This window comes from Hevea brasiliensis, chromosome 15 (assembly GCF_030052815.1).
Source record: "Hevea brasiliensis isolate MT/VB/25A 57/8 chromosome 15, ASM3005281v1, whole genome shotgun sequence".
NCBI classification, from domain to species: Eukaryota; Viridiplantae; Streptophyta; class Magnoliopsida; order Malpighiales; family Euphorbiaceae; genus Hevea; species Hevea brasiliensis.
This window is the reverse complement of record NC_079507.1, coordinates 44,476,185-44,481,986: the sequence shown is the minus strand read 5'-3', so window position 1 is coordinate 44,481,986 and position 5,802 is coordinate 44,476,185. Positions and strand designations below refer to the sequence as shown.

At 30.4% G+C, this 5,802-nt stretch overlaps 1 non-coding gene across 1 annotated transcript; it reads right to left on the bottom strand.

Annotated features, from left to right (window-relative positions):
- Positions 1 to 3,092: 3,092 nt before the first annotated feature.
- LOC131174175 (small nucleolar RNA R71) lies at positions 3,093 to 3,199 on the bottom strand. The gene has a single exon (XR_009144424.1). It is a non-coding gene; the product is annotated as a small nucleolar RNA R71 (small nucleolar RNA).
- Positions 3,200 to 5,802: the final 2,603 nt, after the last annotated feature.

Here is a 5,802-nt window from a genome sequence, read left to right as displayed (position 1 = left end):
TTTTTATTTTTGCAATGTATAACTTATTTTGACAAAAATAGTCAATAAAACATATTAATGTTTAATTTAATTATAAAATATAAAATAAAATAACAATTGAATTTTTATCTATTTAATTAAATATTTATTTGAAAGAAATTATTTATAATAATTTAAAACTTATGAGGATTATTAGGTAGAAAATGTAAGAATATAGGATTAATAAACATCTTGCTTTGTTCCAAATTTTCTCAACAATCATTTTATTGCATTTGATTTGAAAATTTTTTATTAACATAACTTATTTAAATTACTATATATTAGATACGAACTAATTATAATATTAGTCATTTTTGTCTTCAATTTGTTAAGAAAAAAAAAAACAACAAAAACCATTAAACATTTACAATCTAGCTGCAAATTATTATCAAATTAGAATTTTGAGTTTCGCAATGATTTTTTTTCAATTAGCTTAAATTTAAATTAAAATAATTGAAATATAATGATAATAAAGATGATAAGAAAAATTATAATTAAAAAGTATAATATTAAAATATAATAAAATTATTGAAGGTGTTAAAATATAGAATTTAAAATTATACTTTGCAAAATTTTTGTTGATAATGGCTTTTAATTTTTATGTTATAATTATTTGAGGATAATCCTAAAAATAATAGCTAAAAAATTGCATGATATTTTTTATAGATGTTGTTACACTTATTTCATATAGGCAATTTAAGGTAGTTTTGTATTCATTTTGCCCTTATAATTAAGTACTTTTTATGTTTTTAGCTCTATTTTAGCTTATTTATTAATTTTAGTTACTTGATATTTAATTTTTATAATTTTGGTGTTTTTAATAGGTTTTGTGGTGAATTAAAGGTCAATGATACATTAGGAGATGATTTGAAGAAATTTGGAATCATGAAGAATGAAAAAAATTTGAAGAAATCAAGCTTTAGAAATTAAACCTGTCGAGAATTGTTTGAGGTATTGCTTGAGATGTTGCTTATGGTATGTCACAATGCATAGCCTATGACATAGCAGAAGTCACAAGTCAAGCACAGCTAAATTCCAATATCTTCAAAATTTTTAACACCAAACCTACCAAGATTTGCATGAGAAGTTGCTTAAGATCCTGCTTAGGGTATATCGTGGTGCTTAAGATATGTGACTTGGGTTAATCTGGAAGTCAAGCACAGTGAAAATATCATTGCAGCACAAAATTTAGCGAGATTTGCTGAAGAATCTGCTTACCCTATGCTGATAAGCAATGCAGAACCTAGAACTTGCTCAAGATGTTACTTAGAGTTAAGCAACTCTGTCAGCAAACACTCGAAAACATGAGAAATTATGCTGATATGAAAATTTCTACACCTCATCTCCTATGCATTCATTTGTCCTTATCCATTTTTAGACTAACTTTAAGGCAACTTTTGGAACCATATAAAAGCATCTTTTTCTAGTTTTTGGCCTAAGAAGAAAGAGAGAGAAAAATCACACGCCATTAATTTTGAGCAAAAGGAGCAGCTAGAGACGTCCGAGAGCTATAGAGTTCAGAGATTTTGGATTCTTCCATATGAGTTTTTCTATTTTTAGCTTATTATCATGTTTTTCTCTTCTTCTTCATCAATTTCTCTTGTAAATATTAATATGAGTGAGTAGAAACTTTAGATTTCATAGTTGGGAACTATGTTTAGATTAATTTATGAATTTGGATTGGTTTATTGCAGATTTTATGCAAATATGAGTTTTGATTCTTCTCCTTGTGTACTTATCTTACTTGCCTAATATTGGTACCTATTGGGTATTATTTTTAATCTTTGATTAAAGGACCAAAAGATGAAAATCATCGATAGATAATCAAGGATAAGAACTTAAAAACACCTAGATTTAGAAATAAACTAGGGATTTAAGAGGATTATTGATTGGTTGCAAAACTTAATGGGTTTTAAGTGAATCAAATATCGTACGAAAGTAAGTTTAGTTTTCTTAAAAAACTCTTTGATTTGCTTAAAAAAGATATCAAAGGATTTTAGAATCAATCACTTTTAAACTCTATTTTCACTTAAAATTGGATGAACCAAGACAAATCTCAATTAATTTATGCAAAAACCCAACTCTAAAATCAATTTCACTATTAATTAGTCTTTGATTTTAATTACCCATTGTTAATTTAGTTTAATTGCATCTAGGTTAAGAATTTATTTGCTTTTCTATTTACTTATTTAGCTTAGTTTTATTAATTTCATTAAGTTTATTTACATTTACACTCTATTTTCATTATTATTAGCCCAAATAATCTCCTCATTCATAGTTTGGTATTCAAACACAAATCCTCATGGGAATGACACTTGACTTATCACTTTATTACTTGATATGGTGTGCATACTTGCAGATACCCAAAATTAAGTTTTTGGAGTCGTTGCTGGGAATTTAATTTTGTTTGATATTGAACGATTGCTTGTTTGGTTAATTTGGGTTTTTCATTTTTTACTTTTATTTTTTGCCATTTTACTTTGAGAATTTATTTGTTTTGTTTTTTAGGTACTCTTATTTTATGAGAAGAGTATGAAGTGAAGAAATCAGTTTATTATTTAATCTAGAAATAGAGAAAATAGCTAAAGCTTTAAGAGTTGAAGCTAAGAGGAGAAAATATGAATTTAGAGCTCAACAACAATAGCAAGAAAGAGAATAAGAGCAAGAGCAACAACATGAAGCAATGGCTAATAGCAACAACAATGCCAGCAACCATTATATGAAGGATCATGCTTATCCAAACATTGGGGATTTCATGTCAAGCATCACAAGGCTAAGAGTAAAAGCTAATAACTTTGAATTGAAGCTTGCACTTTGTTAAATGGCATAACAATCACAATTTGGTGGAAGTTCAAGTGAAAGTCCTCATGTTCATTTAGAACGCGTTCTTGAGATTATTGATATGTTAAAGATAAATAGAGTTTTGATGATGCAATTCGACTCAAGTTATTCCCTTTTTCTTTGAAAGACTGAGCTAGAGAGTGGCTACATTCTTTACCATGGGTTCTGTCACAACATGGGATGAACTTTCTCAAGCCTTTTTAGCTCAATATTTCCCACCAAGCAATACTGCTAAACTATGAAATGAGCTAACTTCTTTCAGACCTAGAAATGATGAGAACTTGTATGAAGTATGGGAGAGATATAAGGATTTACAATGGAGATGTCCACACCATGGGATTCCTAAATGGATGCTTGTCCGGCACTTTTATAATGGTGTTTCCCCAGGTATTAGAAGTATAATTGATGCATCTTCTGGAGGCGATCTTATGGAAAAATCTAAAGATAAAGCTTTTTCTGCTTTGGATAAAATTGCTTATAACAACTACTAGTGGAGTTGTGAAAGGAACTAGATAAAGAAACTAGCAGGTATGCTTGAGCTTTATGCCATAAATATGCTTAATGCTAAGTTTGATGCTTTAGCAAGGAAGATGGATCAATTGAGCATGAAAGTATATGCTTTAGTTAGATGTTTAAGTAATTTAGTAGATGTTGAAGCTACAAATGTGAATTGTGCTACTGAGTTTCCTTCTTTTGGTCAAGACTTTTCAAGTGAATAAGCAGATTATGTGGGGAACTACAATCAAAGGCTGGTTGGTAACCCATTTTCTGCTGCCTATGACCTAGCATGGAGGAATCATCCTAATTTTTCTTAAGGAGGTAGACAAGGACAACATCAAAATTTTCAACCTCCTATATATCAATAATGGTAAAATTTTTAGCAAAGTAGAGGACCTCTTCTTGGAATTCCTAAACCTCAAAATACACCTGCTTCACCACAACCACAATAACCTCCACCATAACAAGCACAACTAGACAAGATAGCTGGATAAAAATCTATGCTTGAGACCTTACTAGCAAGCCATCAAAGTCAATAAGATATGATTTCTCAACTAACATCTAGAATGGATCAAATGACAACACACAATAAGATGTTAGATAATCAAATAGCTCAACAAGTAAGCTCTTCAAATAGTAAAGCATTTAGGAAGTTTCCTAACCAATCAGAAAACTCAAGGGAGCATTGCAAGGCTCTCACATTGAGAAGTGGCAAAGTACTGGAGAGTAGGGATAAAAAGGTTGAAAAGGAAGTTGAGGAAGAGAAAACTAGAGAGGGAGATAAAGAAGCTAAAGTTGAAGAGGAGATTTCAATGGATGAAAAAGAAAGTAAAGAGAATAAAAGTGAAAAGTAAGAACTAAAATATGTGGCATCCAAGGCTTATATTCTAAATTTACCATTACCACACAGATTTCAAAAAGCAAAGTTAGGTAAACAATTTGGGAAGTTTTTAAAAGTGTTAAAGTCTTTGCATATGACTATTCCTTTCACTAATGCCTTACCACAAATGCCTCTATATGCTAAGTTTTTGAAGGAGATTCTCTCTAATAAGAAGAAGTTGGAAGAATTTGAGTCAGTAGCTCTTACATAAGAAAGCAGTGCCATCTTGTAAAATAAACTTCCACCCAAAAAGATTCTGGTAGCTTTTTAATACCATGTCACATTGGAGATGTTAGCATAGATAAAGCTTTATGTGATCTTGGAGCCAGTGTTAGTCTTATACCTTTGTCCATTTATGAGAAGACGAAGATTGGAGAAATGAAACCTACCTCTATTTCACTACAGTTAGCAGATAGGTCTACTAAATTCCCAGTTGGGGTGATTAAGAATGTGCCTCTGAAAGTTTGAAAGTTTTTCATACCAGTGGATTTTATAGTTTTGAAAATGAAAAAGGATGTACATATTCCTATTATTCTTAGTAGACATTTTCTTACTACTGCTGGAGCTGTGATTGAAGTTAAAAATGAAAGGCTTACATTAGAAGTTGGGGAAGAAAAAGTTAAGTTTAATTTGTTTCAAGCAATAAAAAAGAAAGATGACTCGGATTCATATTTGGGAGTTGATGTGGTAGATGAGTTGGTTGAAAAAGTATTCAGAAAGCAACATCCTGAAGATCCCTTAGAAGCCTGTTTGGTTTATAACATCATTAAAGGGGATGAAATTATAAGAGCTATAAAATATGCTCAAATTTTGGAAGGAGAATCACCTTTACCTATGGCTAATGTTGAGAAAGTTAAAGATTTGAAGCAAGATGCTACTACACATCTAATTTTTGAAAAAAGTGAAGCACCAAAGGTAGAGTTAAAACCTTTTCCAACAAATCTCAAGTATAATTTTTTGGTCAAAATTCTACATATCCTGTGATTATTAATGCCAATTTGAATGATTGTGAAGTTGATAAGTTGTTAAGAATTCTTAGAGAACATAGGAGAAAAATTAGTTATACCATTAATGATATTAAAGGAATACATTCTTCTATGCGCATGCATATAATTTTATTGGAAAATGATCACAAAGCCACTAAATAATCACAAAGAAGATTGAACCCAAATATGAAAGAAGTTATGAAAAAAGAGATCTTGAAGTTGCTAGATGCAGGTATCATTTGCTTCGTCTCTGATAGCAATTAGGTAAGTCCAGTTCATGTTATACTAGAAAGGATGGCATTATAGTAGTGAAAAATAAAAATGATGAACTAATACCTACTAGGACTATAACTAGATAGAGAATGTGTATAGATTATAGGAAGTTGAACATTACAACTACGAGGACCATTTTCCATTGCCATTTATAGATCAGATGCTTGATAGATTGGCCTATCATTCTTATTTTTGCTATTTAGATGGGTATTTAGTGTTCTTTTAGATCCCCATTCACTTGGATTATCAGGATAAAACTACCTTCACATGTCCTTATAGTACCTTTGCATATCGAAGGATGCCATT